This window comes from Micromys minutus (assembly GCF_963924665.1).
Source record: "Micromys minutus genome assembly, chromosome: 1".
Classification (NCBI taxonomy): Eukaryota; Metazoa; Chordata; class Mammalia; order Rodentia; family Muridae; genus Micromys; species Micromys minutus.
Window position 1 is genome coordinate 120,055,129 of NC_137969.1, and position 18,510 is coordinate 120,073,638.

Sequence of the window (18,510 nt, forward strand, 5' to 3'; positions counted from 1 at the left end):
AAAAAGGAACTTTTAATAATTTCCATTGGAATATTCACAAACTTAAGGTAAGGAACTCCCTGAAAGTGCTAGACTTCCAGAGATGATAGCAAATATGTACCTACTAGATCCTTGGCAGGGCTGGGCTGCTCAAATGCTGACTGGTTTCCAGTGCCAGCTGATATCCTAGTTCAGAAAACAGAAGGGAGTCACGGAAATATGTGAGTGATATCTTGCTCTTTGTTCTTGATTTAGAAGCTGGGTGTCCTGGATCTGATTACTCAGTCTCTCCAGTTAAAACCATCAATCTGCCTGGAGTCCCCAATTCCCTTCCTGCTTGCCAATAACTCATTTCCACAGATCAGCCAGCCTCTGCTTTTTATAACATAAATGTGATGATGTAATTAGAACTTTGAATCCTTCTAATAATTGACAAAGCTGGTTACTACAGCCAGCATCAACCTGTAGGATTTACTCCCTGCCTAGATGCTTTTCACAGGCACCTTTAAGCCTGCCGCCCTGCTCCCCATTGACTCTTCTTCATTTCTGCAGGCACTCTAGCACAGTGAGGATTGGCTTGGGAGTTGTCTGGAGTGATCTTCCTCCAACCACAGCAACTCTGAGTTTGTCAACAGTTCAGTTTCTGAACAGCAGTGGCTTTCCCATATCTTCCCAGACCTCCCTATCTAGATTGAACACTATTGAAAAACTTTTCACAATTATCCTCATTTTAAAAGATATCAGATCTCATCCATATCTAAATTACCTCATTGGCAGACTGTTGTTTTCTGTCTGCTCCACTGAAAAATGTGGGTGCATGCTGACCTTTACACCCATGCAAAATTTAGAGCTGCTCCCAGACCACTAATCTGCTTTATAAGCTGTGAGCCAAATGCCTGAACTTCTGGCTCAATTCATTCTATCTTCTGCCTAATTTCAGGCTTCCATTTGCCCCACTTCCTTGCAATTTGAGTTCCTTGTTCATGTGTTTGAGCAGATGGGACCTCCCACTTCCTTAAAACAGATGGCATCCTGCATGTCTAGTGTAGGCAGAGTACGGCTAGCCTGTGAATTGAGCACATGGTCAGAGTCTCCAGGGCTGTGAAATTCAGGAGAAACTGAGTGGGAGAATGGACAGAGGAAGGATCAGACACATCCAGTATGCAAGAAGTCAAGTGAAGAAAGATACAACAAAGGTGACTGCGGGTAAAAACAAGCCACTTAGTCAACCTGCTCTCATGGACAGCTCACCCCAGCTGCCACTTTGAGAGCATCACAGAAAAGGCTCAGTTACAATTGAGATTCATTTTGACCTAGCTAAAATGACTTTATTCAGTTAAAGTAAAGATACCCTCCAGTCCCTCAGTATAGCCCTTAAACTGAGTGTGCTTATAGGGCAGGTAGAGGCCTTCAGTCTACTTTGCCTTTAATCATATAAACTATCTAGATAATCCTTTGCATTTCATTCTACTAATGGAGACACAGTCATGTCCTGTGAACTATAGTCTGGAATAGATTCAACCCTTTACCCTAAAAGTATCTGTCACCATGGGTTCTCTATTGACCATGCAAGAAAATTAACCCTCCTGACCTTGTTCATTTCCATCCTAATGTAGAGAAAAATCTCTTTTTCCTGATTCAGTAAAGAGGCATAGGTGTCCATCTTATCAAAGGGCTCTGTAGGTTCCAGGACTAATGAAGATGTCAGTGAGTGGGGAGTTGGTATTGAACTCCATATTCTTTCCACTCTGCTTTTAAGTCCCTGTAATTGATTACCTGTTCTCTTGTTTCTCCAAATCACCTCTCTCTCTCTCTCTCTCTCTCTCTCTCTCTCTCTCTCTCTCTCTCTCTCTCTCTCTCACACACACACACACACACACACACACACACTTGGGATAGTAGTATATAATCTCTCCATCATATAGATAGGAAAAGTGGAGTTCTTTATTCACGTAGGTAGAAGATTCAATTATTGCTCTGGTTTAAGATGAGGTGTTCAGATGCTGGTAAGGATTCAGAGAAAGAAGAACACTTCTTCACTGTTGGTGCGTTGCAAGCTGGTACAGCCACTCTGCAAATTTGTCTGGAGGTTCATCAGAAAATTGGACATAGTACTAGGTATACCACTCCTGGATATATACCCAATAATAACTCCAACATGTAACAAGGACACATGCTCCACTATGTTCATAGAAGACTTATTTATAATATCCAGAAGCTGGAAAGAACCCAGATGTCTTTCAACAGAGGAATGGATACAGAAAATGTGCTGCATCTATATAGTGGAGTACTACTCAGTCAGAAACAATGACTTTATGAAATTCCTAGGCAAATGGATGGAACTTGAAGCTATCATCCTGAGTGAGGTAACCCAGTCACAAAATAACACACATGGTATGCACTCACTGATAAGGGAATATTAGCCCAAAAGCTAAGACTACCCAAGAAACATTTCACAGACCATATGAAGCTCAAAAAGAAGGAAGGACAGAAAGTGGATGTCTAGACCCTTCTTAGAAAGGAGAACAAAATACTCACGGGAGAAAATACAGGGGCAAATAGAGGAGCAGGGACTGAAGAAAATATCATCCAGAGACTGCTTCACCTGGGGATCTATTCCATATGCAGCACCAAACCCAACATACTATTGTTGAAGACAAGAAGTGCTTATTGATAGGAGCCTGATATGGATGCCTCCTCAGAGGCTCTGCCAGAGCCATACTGATACAGAGGAGGATGCTTGCAGCTAACCATCGGACTGAGAATGGGGATCCCAATGGGGGAGCTAGAGAAACGACTGAAAGAGCTGAAAGGGTTTACAACCCCATGAGAAGTACATTATCAACCAACCAAATCCCTCAGAGCTCTCAGGGACTAAAACACCAACCAGTTAGTACACATGGCAAGACCCATGGTTTCAGTTGCATAAGTAGCAGAGCATGACATTGTCTGGCATCAATGGGAAGAGAGGCCTCTGGTCCAGGGAAGCTTCAGTTTCCCAGTGTAGGGGAACATCAAGGCACTGAGGTAGAAGTAAGAGCATCTTCATGGAAGCAAGAAGAGAGAGGAGGGGGAGAGTAGAGGGAAAAGCTGATAATATTTGAAAAGTAAATACAAAGAATATCCAATAAAAATTATAATAATAAAAAGATGTACTGCTGGAGAGGGGCAACCCCCTACACACATGGATCAAATAAGAGATAATACCCAGAAATGACCAGATTACTTCTTAGAGATATGGCACTAAATTGCAAATAATAAAAATGTTTTGAGCTGCTTAGCCAAGTAAAGGAAGGTTTATTAGACAGAAAAAAATGCTTCTTTTTATAAAGCCAATGAGCATAAGAAGGAACCTATGACGCTGGGTAGACAGCAGTATCTGGACCTGACTCCTGACTGCTCCTGTTTCTTATCTTGAATTAACAGTATCTAGATTACCCTCAGTCTCAGTGGCCATTTGAGACTAGCTCTTTGTCTACTTCTTAACCCAACTCAAACCTTCTTGGTAGACCAGCTTCCTCTGCTTGTCGTGTCCATTTGGAAGAAACATGGCCAATAACAGCCCAACTATTCAGTATACCAGAGCAAAGATTTGACAATTCCTCCTTTGAACTAACTGATCAGTGGAGGACAGATAGTCTGAAATGTAAATAACCAGCCCTGCAATGATATTCTGTTATAGTTTCAGAAAGGAGCCTAGCATAACTGCCCTCTGAAAGACTCCACCTGGCAGCTGACTGAAACAGATGCAAAGACTGGTGTACTGCCAAACACTGGAAGGAGCTCGAGGACTCTCATGAAAGAGTTAAGGGAAGTATTGAGGGCCCCAAAAGGGACAAAAACCTTACAGAAAGACTAATATAATCAACTCACCTGGACCCTTGGGAGCTCCCAGAAACTGAAACCCAAACCAAAGAGCATACATGGACCTGGGCCTCCTGCATGAATGTAGCAGATGTGCTGCTCAGTCTTCATATGGGTCCTGAACAACTGGAGCTGGAGATATCCCAAAAGCTATTGCCTGTCTATGAAATACATTTCCCTAACTGGGCTGCCTTGTCTGGGAGAAGATGTGCCCATCCCTGCAGAGACTTGATTTGCCAGGATCAGGAAATACCCAAAGGGGGCCTCTACCCTCTGAGAGGAGAAGAGGAAGAGGAGATGGAAGGAGGGACAGTGTGAGGAGGGATCGGGATGGGGAGACAAAGATCAGGATGTAAAGTGAATAAAGAAATAGAGTAGCTGTCGTGAGGTGACTGAGCAAGATACAAAAGATAGGTATCACTTGCAATCTTGAGCTACTGAATCATTTACTTATAAGTCAGAGCAAAATGTCTTCCTAATTTATGAGTAAATTTGTGTAAAACATACCAGTTGCCTAGTGGGTTTCATCTCTTTTGAGAACAGAGAATAACATTAGTACCACAGAAATACTTGAAACCCTTTCTGTCTATATAATAGAGGCTTGAGACATTGCTGTGAACTCTACTTAACTAAATACAGAAAATTGCTTGTACCATTTTACTTATGTGAAATGTCTTGGTACTCAGTGTGCTTACCCACAAGATTAAATGTTTTGTTCTTCATTTTTAGCAGATAGGGAGTCTTTTTCATATACTAGAACTCTGATGTCAGTAAGCCAGATGGAAATAAGGAAATTAGAATAACAATGCATAAAGTAAATATCAATTGCTAGTTAGCTAAATGCTTTCTAAGGCTATTTTTAGGATAAAAATCAGTGTTTTCTTCCTTACTCCCCATCCCCACTTCCTCAGGTATTATTTGTTTTAATATTTCCCATCCTGTATCAATATGAATGATGTCCACAATACAAATGGTAGACTGCTGAAGGTGTTCACACTAAAAGGTAGCATCCACCTAAGAAGTAAAGACTCATCTTGCCATTTGTGTGTGGTTCCCTTAAAAAAAAAAAAGCACTAAAAACTCTGTTCCATATATGACAATCCCCCCCCTCTCTCTCTCTGTGTGTGTGTGTGTGTGTGTGTGTGGTGTAAATACCACAAAAGCATGAAGACTATTCAGAACTTGTTCCAGAGATGTTTGAAAGGAAGTTGATATTTTCTTTCTACAAGTATCTTTAAGTGTCTCTTCAGGGTCAACCTCTACACAATTGTATTAAATAATAACCTAAATTAAATGTTTATGAAAAGGAATTTTCCCTTTCCATTATTAGTAGACACACTATATATTTTTCAAATAGTAATTATAATGTAAATTTGAATTTCTGGTCTTTTGGCTGTTCCTGTTTCTGTTTCCTCTTTCTACATTGTTCATATTCTTCTATTTCTTCTGCAAGCTTGACAGCAGTTTTGAAAACTCCATGTCTTTGGAGCTTCTCCATAATAAATTTTCATGTATTTGGGGATATGTGTCTAATTTTGCTTTTTCTTTGCTGACGTTTCCATTTAAATCAAACTTGCTGTTCTCTTTGGGTGATAGAAATAAATGACTGAAATTGACTGAAATTCTTAATGGCTTTCTTTTAATGATGTGCTTTTATGCTAATTGGCTGACTGTTCTGTGTTTGCCATTGTCTGTAAAGCAGTTGTGACGGGCTGTGCAGTTAATCTGATCACTCTCATGACCACTACTGGGAATGGAAACACTAAAAGGTTTATTGAGGGAAAGTACTTTTCTGAAGAACTGAAATTGGTAATGACATAGGTCAAAGAATATGACAGAAATTGAGGTTTGGATTTCTGCTAGCTCACACAGTGGGAAACTCTTGCTTTAAAGTCCACAAAGAATGAATGAATTAGCTGAGCTTTGAAACCAGTCTTAGATCTCTTTTTAATGTAAGAACCTTTCATGACATAATATAACTCTGTGTGTATAACCATTCCATCTAATGAGCTGCTGGAGAGAAGGGGGTCTCTATTAAATCACATCAATCAAACTCTGAATTCAGACAGAAGAACATGGGATTTATCTCCAGATTGCCTCTTACAGCCTTATGTTCAGCAACTCCACATTATGGGGAACCTTTTTAACTGCCTAAAAGATTCTGAATACAAAGCGAATAATGTCTCTCATCCTAGTTACACAGTTACATTTTATATTCTGGATTTACAAAGTGAAATTAAGCACATTTAGATGATTCCAGGTTTTATTCTTTTCTGCCCTCATTAAGCTTGCAGAGTTCTGCCCAAGCCATATCTGGAAGGAAAACAAACCGTGACACAGATAACACCATCCATCTGGGTCACTGCAGCAGTTCTCTGGGATCCATCTGTGCTGATACGAAACATCGGGGCTGGAGATCCTGCTACCTTGCTGTTGATACTTGGGTTCACCTTGATCTCTTCTCTGAGCTCCCTGGATGCTTAGCTTGAATTCCATACCAGGCTCTCCATCATTTACAGCTCCGTGCTGTTGTTTTTTGTTCTTGTCCTTATTGTTGTTGTTGTTCACTTGTTCAACTAGCTCACAATTCCAAGACATTTTCTATGGAGCAAACACTAGTCTAGACCAGTGTAGGCATCTCTTCTCTTCTAAATCTTGTATTAACTTTTCCACTTACTTAAAATAGAAAAGAATAAGAACCTTAAGGCCCATCCAGTAGGATGGTATTTTTGCCTGTAGCTGTACTCCTAGTCAACTACTCATGGTGGTGTGGTCATGCACCCGAATGAAAAACCTACTACCACCACCTAAACCTGCATAATTCCTAAGTGCATTATAAATAGCCATTCCTACACTCAAAACTCAAAGTATAACTCTCAATTTCTGACAAAGAACCATCTGTTTGCAGCAAAGGGAAGCCACAACTGGTCACCTGAACACAACAGGAACAATTAATATATCTACAGGACAACCCTCTACCTAAGGCTTAAGAAACATTGTAGAAGTCAAGTTAAAAAAGCTGTAAAATCCTGAGGACCAGGATGTTATCATCAGTGAGATAGTGTCTTCTGCATGTAGCAGAGAAAATTGCACCCATGAAATTTTGGTAATATGAATGGCCTGCACGATGACAACACCTTTTGACATGCGAAAATAGATGAGAAATTTGACAAAAGCCCATGCCTAGATGAAGCACTGCAAGAAATTAATGACTGATGAGAGAAAGAACCAGACTTCATGAATGCCTTAGTGGATTATATATTAAGTGGTGTTTCCTAAGTGTGTGTGAGTGTGTGTGTGTGTGTGTGTGTGTGTGTGTGTGTGTGTGTGTGTGTGTGTGTGTGTGTGGAGAGAGGGGGGGGAGGGAGGGAGAGATTTAGAGGGGCTCATGGGATGACCTAGAGGAATTAAAAATGAGAAAATGATATAAGTATATAATGCATCTTATGGATGAAATTCAAAATGATCAAGGATGGATGAATGAAAAAACTTGGTTTTCTGTTGCAGGAAGGAAATATGAAATTTCAACTCTGCATAAGTACAACTTTAAAAAAGGAAGTAAATTGTGATATTTTAGAAGAGGTAAAGCCTGAGAGGCTTCAGTCCTACACAAAGAACTATAGGCTATTGAGCAGATCTGGGAGAAGGGGTAGAAGAGGGCACCAATTGCCTGTGCAGTGCTAAGTGACCAGCCCTAAAACATACATAGATATACATTACATGGATTCAACAGATTTCATTTAGGAATATATGTATATATAAAAACATATATGCATGCAATAACAATGCATGAACAAAAAAGAAATAAATTTGAAAGAGAGCAGGGAGAGAATATTTGGGAGGCTTTTGAGAGAAGGAAGGGAAAGGAGAAACACCTTAGTTAAATTTCAATTTCAAAAGTTAAAGAAAATCAAAGTATAGTATTTATTAGGACTCCACAACTACTCCGGTTCTTCTCCAGATAAATGCAGATTTTGAATTGTCCACATTCTCTGAACTTGAATGTGACAAGACCGTCTTTTGGCCAGTGAATACAAATTAACACTGGGTGTACTGCTTTTATTGGGGGAGTTTTAAGAGTCCCCCAATATTTTCCCCATATACCTTTTGCCCTAGTCTAGCGATCATACATATGTAGCTAACATAGATATGATACCACCTGGGACCACCGAGAACCTGCTAGAAGCAGGGACCCTCTCCTAACATTCACTGACTATGAAGCATGAGAAACACACCTACTTACCACTGTGATTTTAAAATCCTTACTTTACTTTATATAAACCAATTCTCAATAAAGAATAAATGAATAACATAACTTGTTCAGCGAGCACATTTTGATGGATGCAGGACTTAACAAAGTTTTGTAACAACCACCACAACCAAGTTGTCAAACATCTTCTCCAGGATAGCATCATTTAGTAGATTTTCATCAAAGAGAAATCTGTAGCCATCAGCAGTCTCTCTCTGTCCCACTCTCATGCCCCTGGCCTCCAGCAATCACTGATGTTCTTTCTGTCTGTATTAATTTCTCCAGGCCAGAAATCTCACACAGAATAACTCACTCAATATGTGGTCTTTTGCAGCTGCCTCCTGTCACCAAACATAATGCTTGTGGAGTTACTCTCGTTATAACATCCCACACTGTATTCATTCTTGTCTGAGAAATACATCATGATATGGGCACTGTACACATATTAATGGCATATCTAGTATCACTTTGGGATACCTATAAATACTGCTGATACAAATATTTGTGCAGTGTTATTATGGGAGTGAAATTTTTCATTCTCCTTGGAATGGCTCTAGGAAAAGAACTGCTAGATATTTTGTTAACTGATTTAACAGTTTGGGGAGCTGGCAAACTATTTCCCAAAGTGACTAAATCATCTTGCATTCCCAATGTGTGAATGTAGCAGTGTTAGGAGGTTTTAGTCCTTTTACATTCTCACTAACAATTTTCAAGAATTTTTTTTATTCTGTGGCTCATTTTTTCAAATGCATATAAAATAGTGTCTCACTGCAGTTTTAATTTGTGTTTCTCTAATGGATTACGAGTTATTCTTTCATGTAGTTATTTTTCATTTGTAAATATCTTACACAAATATATACTAAAATTATCTGATCACTTTATGACTTATTTGTATTATTATTGAATCAAAAAGTTCATTATATATAAATTATAGAAGTATTTTCCCATTCTGTATATTATTTTTTCACACTGCTAATATGATGAAAACTATTGCTCTAATTTTTTCATGTATATGTGTGCATCTTGTGTGCATGGGTAAAGGTATGTATACATATCTGTGGGCACTTGAACACATACGTGCATGTGCCGGTGAGTGTGGAGGCCCGAATTTGATTATGGGAATCTTCAATATTCACTGCCTAATTCTTTGAAGTACAGCCTCTAGATTGAGCCCAGAGCTTTCTTCTACAGCTGTCACCCCTCACCAGCTTACTCTGTGGATCCCAGTCTCTGCCTTCTGGGAACTGGAATCACAAGCAGACTACAACACCCACTCAGCTTTTCTCCTGGTTTGGGCATCTGAATGGCAAACCCTTTCACCACTGCCCACTCTCCTAGCCTTACCCACCAGCTTTGGTTTATAGTTGTACTTTTAGTGCTAGAGTTAAGAAAGAATAGACTACAGCATGACCCAAACAATCTACCTCTATGGCTTCCTCCAAGATTTTTCAGATTTTGCTTACATTTTGGTCTCTCACTGCTTCTCAGTCCTTTCTGCTGTGTGCACTAGCATTTTGTTTTAAGCTCTGCCCCACAGTTACATGAGAACAGCCAAGTATGCCTAACTCGCTATAAAAGGGGCTGTTTGTCCCCTCCACTCTCTCTTGCATTTGCTCTTACCCTCCTGTTCTCACTCTGTCCCCTCATACATTACCCCCTCCCCATTCCATTACCCCCTCTCTCCACATGCTCATGACCAGCCTCTGCTTCTTTGTGCTCTCTCTCTCTCTCTCTCTCTCTCTCTCTCTCTCTCTCTCTCTCTCTCTCTCTCTCTCTCTCTGCCTTTCTTTGCCTCTACTACCCTCTTGACTCCCACCCCATGCTTTACTTCCTAAGTAAACTCTGTTCTATATTATTACCATTGCATAGCTGGCCCCTCAGTAAGAAGGGATGCCTCAGCATGAGCCCACTGAGGCACCCCCTTCCCCTATACCTGACTACACCTCCATAGAAATATTCCCCTTCTCTTTATCTTTTTATAAACATATCAGTATGATGTTGTAGTTATCACAATATATTTTAACTGGGCTGCTCTTAAATCCAATTGGCCAGTCATTAGGGCCACATTTTTATGGCTTACCAAACCCATAATGGATTCTCCTTCTCGTCCTGCCTTCTTCTCGTGGTCCCTTTCTGACTCCAAGCCTGGAAAACCTAAATCCAACATATGTGTCTTCTGCCCGGCCTATTGGCTCTTGGCATTTTTATCTACCAATTAGAAAAAACTTAGGGCCAAGGTGTACTTGTGGACTCTGAGACAACCAGGTTTTGGGGACCCACATTTAGCAGTACAACAGATTACAAAACACCAAATCTCAATTACATTGTATGGGCACAGCTCCCAAATCAATTCTTGTTGATTATTCCAGAATAACTTGCTGAGACTATTTCTGTTTCATCCTTTGAATTATGTTGGTGCCTCTATACAAAATAAATGTATCATAAACATAAGTCTATTTCTGGAATATTTTTTCTTTGACAATTATTTTATTTTTTATTAGATACTCTGCATTTACATTTGCAATGTCATCCCTATGTCATCTCTATCCCCCAACCCTCTCCTATCCCCCCTCTACCCCCCCACCTGCCTTAATGAAGGTACACTCACTCCTAATCACCCTTTCCACCTCAGTTCCTTACCATTTCCCTACTTTGAAAAAGGTTCCCTCACTGGACCAAAGGACTCTTCTGATACTGATACCAGACACTGCAATTTTCAGCTACATATGCAACTGGAGCCATAGGTCTCTCAATGTGTGCACAATGGTTTGTGATTTAGGTCATAGGAGTTGTGGAGAGGTTGATTGGTTGTTAATGTTGTTCTTCCCATGAGTTTGCAAACCTTTCCAGCTCCTTCAGTCCTTTCATTAGCACCTTCTTTGGGGTCGCTATATTCAGTCTAATATTCAGCTACAATCATGCTCAGCTGTATCTGTATGACTCTGGCAGAGCCCCTGAGGAGGCATCCATATCTGTTCCTGCCAATAAGTACTTCTTGGCATCAGCAATAGTGCTTGGGTTTGGTGGCTGCATGTGGGGTGGATCCCATGGTATGTCAGTCTTTGAATGATCTTTTCTTCAATCCCTGCTCCTCTATTTAACCTTGTATTTCCTCCCATGAGTGTTTTGCTCTCTCTCCTAAGAAGGACTGAGGAGCCACATTTTGGAATTTCTTCTTTTTGAGCCTGTGAATAGTTTCTTGGATATTCAGAGCTTTCTGGGGCTAGTATCTGCTTATCAGTGAGTGCATACCATGTGTGTTCTTTTGTGACAGGGTTACCTCACCCAGGATGATAGTCTCTAGCTCCATCCATTTGCCTAGGAATTTCATGAAGTCATCATTTCTAATAGCTGAGTAGAATATCATTGTGTAAATGTACCACAATTTCTGTATCCATTCCTCTGTTGAAAGACATCTGGGTTGTTTCCAGCTTCTGGCTATTATAAATAAGGCTGCTATGAACATGGTAGAGCATGTGTCCTTGTTATATGTTGGAGTGTCATTGGGGTATATGCTCAGGAGTAGAAAAACTGGGACTTCAGATAGTACTATGTCCAATTTTCTGAGGAACTGACAGACTGATTTCCAGAGTGGCTGTACCAGCTTACAACCCCACCAACAATGGAAAAGGGTTTTTCTTTCTCCACATCCTCTCCAACATCTGCTGTCATCTGAGTTTTTGATCTTAGTCATTCTGAGGAGTGTGAGGTGAAATCTCAGGGTTGTTTGGATTTGTATTTCCCTGATGATTAGGGATGTTGAGCATTTTTTGAAGTGCTTCTTGACCATTCAGTATTCCTCAGTTGAGAATTAGTTGTTTAGCTCTGTACCCCATTTTAATAGGATTGTTTGAATCTTTGTAGTCTAATTTTTTTGAGTTCTTCATATATATTGAATATTAGCCCTCTCTCAGATGGATTGGTAAAGATCCTTTCACAATCTGTTGGTAGCAGTTTTGTCTTCTTAACAGTGTCCTCAACCTTACAGAAACTGCAATTTCATGAGGTCCCAGTTGTCAATTCTTGATCTCAGAGCTTAAGTCATTGGTGATCTGTTCAGGATATTTTCCTTTGTGCCTATGTGTTCTAAGCTCTTCCACACTTTCTCTTCTAATAGTTCCAATGAACCTGGTTTTATGTAGAGGTCTTTGATCCACTTGGACTTGAGCCTTGTACAAGGAGATAAGAATGGAACTATTTTCACTCTTCTACATGAGAACTGCCAGTTGAACCAACACCATTTGTTGAAGAGACTGTCCTTTATCCATTGAATGTTTTTAGCTCCTTTGTCAACAATCAAGTGACCACCTGTATGTGGGTTCTTTTCTGGGACTTCAATTCAGTTCCACTGATCTACCTTCCTATCTCTGTATCAATACCATGCAGTTTTCATCACAATTGATTTATAATATAGCTTGAGGTCAGGAATGGTGATTCCCCCAGAAGTTTTTTTATAGTTGAGAATGGTTTTAGCTATCCTAGCTTTTGTTATTCCAGATGAATTTCCAAATTATTCTTTCCAACTCTTTAAAGAATTGAGATGGGAATGTGATGGGAATTGCTTTGAATCTGTAGATTGCTTTTTGGCAAAATGGCCATTTTTACAACATTGGTCCTTTCAATCTATGACAATGGGAAATCTTTCGATCTTCTGAGATCTTCTTTAGTGTCCTTCTTCAGAGATTTGAAGTTCTTATCATACAGATCTTTACTTGCTTAGTTAGGGTCACCCCAAGGTATTTCATATTGTTTGTGACTATTTAAAGGGTGTTTTTGTTGTTATTGAAGACCATCCTTAGTCCATTGTGATCTGATAGTATGCATGGGATTATTTTGATGTTCTTGTATCTGTGGAGGCCTGTTTTGTGACCAATTATATGATCAGTTTTGGAAAAGGTGCCATGAGGTGCTGAGAAGAAGGTACATTCTTTTGTTTTAGGAAGAATTATTTTATAGATGTTTGTTAAATCCATTTGGTTCATAAGTTCTTTTAGTTTCCCTGTGTCTCTGTTTGATATCTGCTTCCATGATCTATCCATTAATGAGAGTGGGATGTTAAAGTCTCCCACTATGTTTGTATACTTTTCTTTTTTTTGGTTTTCTTGCATAATTATTTTCTTATTTTTCCTAGGGTATAGTTTCCCTCCTTGTGTTGGAGTTTTCCCTCTATTATCCTTTGTAGGACTGGATTTGTGGACAGACTTTGTATAAATTTGGTTTTATCCTTGAATGTCTTGGTTTTTCTATCTGTGGTAATTGAGAGTTTTGCTGGATATAATAACCTGAGCTGGCATTTATGTTCTCCTAGGGTCTGTATGATGTCTGTCCAGAAACTTCTAGCTTTAATAGTCTCTACTAAGAATTCTGGTGAAATTCTGAATGGTCTGCATTTATATGTTACTTGTCTTTTTTACCTTACTGTTTTTAGTATTTTTCTATGTTTTGAATATTCATTGTTTTGACTATATGTTGGGAGGGGTTCTCTTCTGGTCCAATCTATTTGGAGTTCTGTTGGCTTCTTGTATGTTTATGGTTATCTCGTTCCTAAGGTTAGTTTTATTCTATGATTTTGCTGAAGATATTTAGTGGGTCCTTTAGTTGGGAGTCTTCACCCTCTCCTACACCTATTATGCTTAGGTTTGACCTTCTCACTGTGTCCTGGATATCCTGGATGTTTTGAATTAGGAGCTGTTTGATTTTTGCATTTTCTTTGACTGTTGTGTCAATGTTTTCTATGTTATCTTCTACTCCTGAGATTCTCTCTTCCATATTCTGTAGTCGGTTGTTGATGCTTGCATCTGTGACTTCTGATTTACTTCCTAGGTTTTTCTGTCTCCAGGGTTGTCTCTTTTTGTGATTTCTTTATTGTTTCTATTTACATTTTCAATCCCTTCACTTGTTTGGTTGTGTTTACCTGTAGCTCTTTGTGTGATTGTGTTTCCTCTTTAAGGGCTTCTACTTGTTTACCTGTGTTCTCCTGGTTCCCCTGTAATTGTTTAAGGGAGTTATTTGTGTGCTTCTTGAAGACCTTCATTATCATCATCATGAAGTATGATTTTAAGTCTAAATTCTGTTTTTCTGCTGTGTTAAGAAATACACTACTTGTTGTGGTGGGAGAACTGGGTTCAGATGTTGTGCAGTTGTCTTGGTTTCCATTGCTTAGGTTCTTGTGCTTGCCTCTTGCCATCTTGTTATCTGTGATTCCAAGTGAACTTGTCTCTGACTGGATCTTGTCTCTTCTCTGGTTTTGACAGCCTGTGAACTCAGGAGGGAGATTGCCCCTAAGTGTTCAGCTGTTTTGGGGCAGGCAGTGAGTTCTGATGGCAGTGACTCAGTTCTGTCTCAGTGGGCTGGGGTGGGAGAGCGCTTGGGAAGCTCTTTTGTGTGGTCAGTCATCTTTGGGCAGGTCCTAAGTCTTGATGGTGTTGACTTGTCTCTCTGTCTGCACCAGAAAGAACCCATTCCCAGAGAGAACCAAGCTACCTGTGTACCAAGAATTCCCAGCATTCCCTCCCCAGATAGCCAGTTTGTATGTGAGGCAGGCTCATCATGTGCTCATGTTGAAAAGTGCTTGTGAGGCTCTTCTGGGTGCTCAGCCATCTATGGGCAGGTCTGGAGTCCTGATGGTGGTGACCTGGCTTTCTTATTTCTGGGATTTTAATTCCATACTCTCTATTATTTTTTACACATATCTACCCATGTGCCAAAGACAGATTCTATTAATTATTGTAGCTTTGTTGGAGGTTTGTAAGCTGATAGTACTAGTATCCACATTGTCATTCTTCTTGCATTTTATTTAACCCATTAGTGCTTTTATGATTCCAACTGAAATGTATGGCCAGTTGGTTAATTATTTTAATATCAGTATGCTATTTCAATAATAATGGCACGACCTCTTCTGTTCAGTTTGAGGAATGTAAGGAGTATCACACAACACATATAGGTTTCTGACCCTCTGGAATAAAAAGATTTTTCTTTACTTAATTCTTTTCAACTGTCTTCTACTTTGGGGTGTATGATACTTGTGCCTTTCTATTAATGTTTATCACTAAGCCTAGTATTTTTGATATTACTGTGAATAAAATTTTCATCTTAATTTCTTTTCTGTTTTTCTCACTGTTCAGATATGAAAGTACAATTGTAAGTACAATTTAATATAAAATTGCATCTCTGAAACTTACATGCTATGACACTGCTTAGATCTTTTATTATGTCTGGTAATTTTTAATATACTCATTGAAAATTTCTACATGGAACCTCATGCTGTTTCCAAATAAAGAGAGTTACCAATCTAGTGGCTTTTTTCAATCTGAGGCCTTTATTTCTTTCCCTGTTCCCACTCCCATTTCCCTAGGTAGAAACTAAAGTGTAATAACTGATAGATGAACTCCTGTGGCTCAAGTTGATATTACCTTCCCTGTATTTCAATCATTCAAATATTAAGAAGATGAAATGAATGCGGCTCCTATTCCTCTCACTGACAAAGTCTACAAAGACTTTTGGGAGTGTAATAAAAACAGATTAGGTATGAAAAAAAAGAAATGGGTATCTGAATGAACCCAGAGCTGACCCTGTGTTATAGTTCTCTATACACAGATTCTGCTGAAAGACAGATGGTCCCATAGAAGTGCTGAAACACTTGAAAGAAAAGGTATGACCACCATGCCTGCTCTGTTGGTCCTACCTGGAGCCCTCAGGATACAGGAAAAAATGAGCAGTCTGGTACAGGATACTTCTACTTTCTGCCTGCACATGGAATTGACCTGGTACAGAGCACTGTATCCACACTCTGCTAAAGAGAGCCAATCTTACAGGAGTGCTGACACATCTTACAGCACAGGAGAGACCACCACCCCTGATCAAATTCCTGTCTCAAGAGGAACCTGCCTGGAGTAAGGGCACTGGACCCAAGGAAGAATCTGGGACAGGATCCTTCCAGTTTCCACCTGCACCCGAAGCTGGCCCTGAGCTACATCTCTCTATTCCCAGATCCTGCTGAGAAAGAGTTGGACCCCAAAAGTGCTGAAACACTTGAAATCACAGATAAGTCCACCACTTCTGTCTGTGAGTCCAGCCCAGAGCCCTCAGTACACAGGAACAAAGGAGCCATCTGGGACAGGATCCTTCCATTTGTGCCCTGTGCTTGTCCTATGGCACATCTTTCTCTACCCAGACCCTGCTGAAAGAAAACTGGTCCCTAATAGTGCTGACACATAGGCTTACAGGAGGGTCAAGCTACTGTCAAAATCAGCAAGACCAGATAACACCAGAGATAAGCAGATGGTGAGAGGCAAGTACAAGAACCTAAGCAAAAGAAACCAAGGACACATGGCATAATCAGAACCCTGTTCCCCAACCACAGTGAGCCTTGATACCACCAACTCATTACAAAATCAAGACTCTGATTTAAAATTCCAACTCATAATTATGTTAGAGGACTTTAAGAGGGTCAAAAATAACACATTTAAAGAAATACAGGACAACACAGGTAAACAGGTAGAAGCCCTTAAAGAGGAAACACAAAGAACAGAAAGATTATTTTAAAAACTACAAGAAAATATGAGAAAACAGGTTAAGTAATTGACAAAAACCATACAGAATCTAAAAAAGGAAATAAAAACAACAAAGAAACCACAAAGAGAGACAACCATGGACATAGAAAACCTAGAAAAAGATCAGGAGTCATAGATGCAAGCATCACCAACAGACTACAAGAGATGAAAAAGAGGATATCACGGACAGAAGACAACATAGAAAACATTGACACAACAGTCAAAGAAAATTCAAAATGCAAAAAAGTCCTAAACAAAAACATCCATGAAATCCAGGAAGCAAAGAGAAGATCAAACCTGAGCATAATAGGTATAGAAGAGAAAGATTATTCCCAAATAAAGGGCCAGTAAATATCTTCAACAAAATTATAGAAGAAAAGTTTCCTAACCTAACAAAAGAGATTCTGATAAATGTAAAAGAAGCCTACAGAACTCCAAATAGATTAAGCCAGGAAAGATATTTCTCACATCACACAATAGTCAAAAGAGAAAATGAACAAAACAAAGAAGGAATATTAAAATCAGTAAGGGAAAAAGGTCAAGTGACATATGAAGGCAGATCTATCAGAATCACACCAGATTTCTCAATAGAGACTATGAAAAATAGAAGATTCTGGGCAGACGTCATACAGATTTTAAGAGACCAAAAATGCCAGCTCAGCTAATATATCCAGCAAAACTTTCAATTAACATATATAGAAAAACCAAGATATTCCATGACAAAACCAGATTTCCACAATATCTTTCCACAAATCCAAAGTTATGAACCAAATGGATTTGACAAATCCATAGAACATTTTATACTAACATAAAAAAAAATACCTCTTCTATGCTATTCATGAAACCTTCTCCAAAATTGAACATATAATTTGTCACAAAACTAGCCTCAACACATACAAGAAGATTGAAATAATCCCATGCATCCTACCAGATCACCATAGACTAAGGGTAGACCTTATTAACAAAAAAAAAAAAAAAAAAAAAAAAAAAACCAGAGAGCCCACATACACATAGCAGCTGAACTACGTTTTACTCAATGACTTGGGAAAGGAAGAAATAAAGAAAAAATGAAGACTTTTTATAATTTAACAAAAATGAAGGCACAACATACCCAAATTTATGGGACACAGTGAAAGCACTGTGAAGAGGAAAACTCATAGCTGTGAGTGCCTCCAAATAGAAACTGGAGAGAACATACATTAGCAGATTGATAGCACACCTAAATGCTCTAGAACATAAAGAATCAAACATACCATAAAGTAGTAAATGGCAGAAAATAATCAAACTGAGGGCTGAAATCAACCAAGTAAAATCTAAAAGAACTATACAAAGAATAAACAAAACCAGGAGCTGTTTTTTTTTTTTTTTTTTTTTTTTTTTTTTTTTTTTTTTTTTTGAGAAAATCAACAAGATAAAAAAAAAAAAAAAAAAAAAAAAAAAAAAAAAAAAAAAAAACCTTAGCCAGACTAACCAAAGGGCACAGAGCCAGTATTCAAACTAGCAAGGTCAGAAATGAGAAGGGAGACATAACAACAGAAACTGAAAAAATTTTAAAAATCATCATATTCTACTACAAAGACCTATACTCAACAAAACTAACAATTCTGGATGAAATGGACAATTTTCTAGACAGACACCAGGCACTGAAGTTAACTAAGAATCAGATAAGCCATCTAAACAGTCCCATAACCCCTAAAGAAATAGAAGCAGTCTTCAAAAGTCTCCCAACCAAAGAAAAGATTAGGACTAGGTGAGTTTAGTACAGAATTCTATTAGCCCTTCATACCAATACTCTTCAAATTATTGGGTAGAGAAGGAACACTACCTAATTCCTTCAATAAAACCACAATTATGCTCATAGCTAAA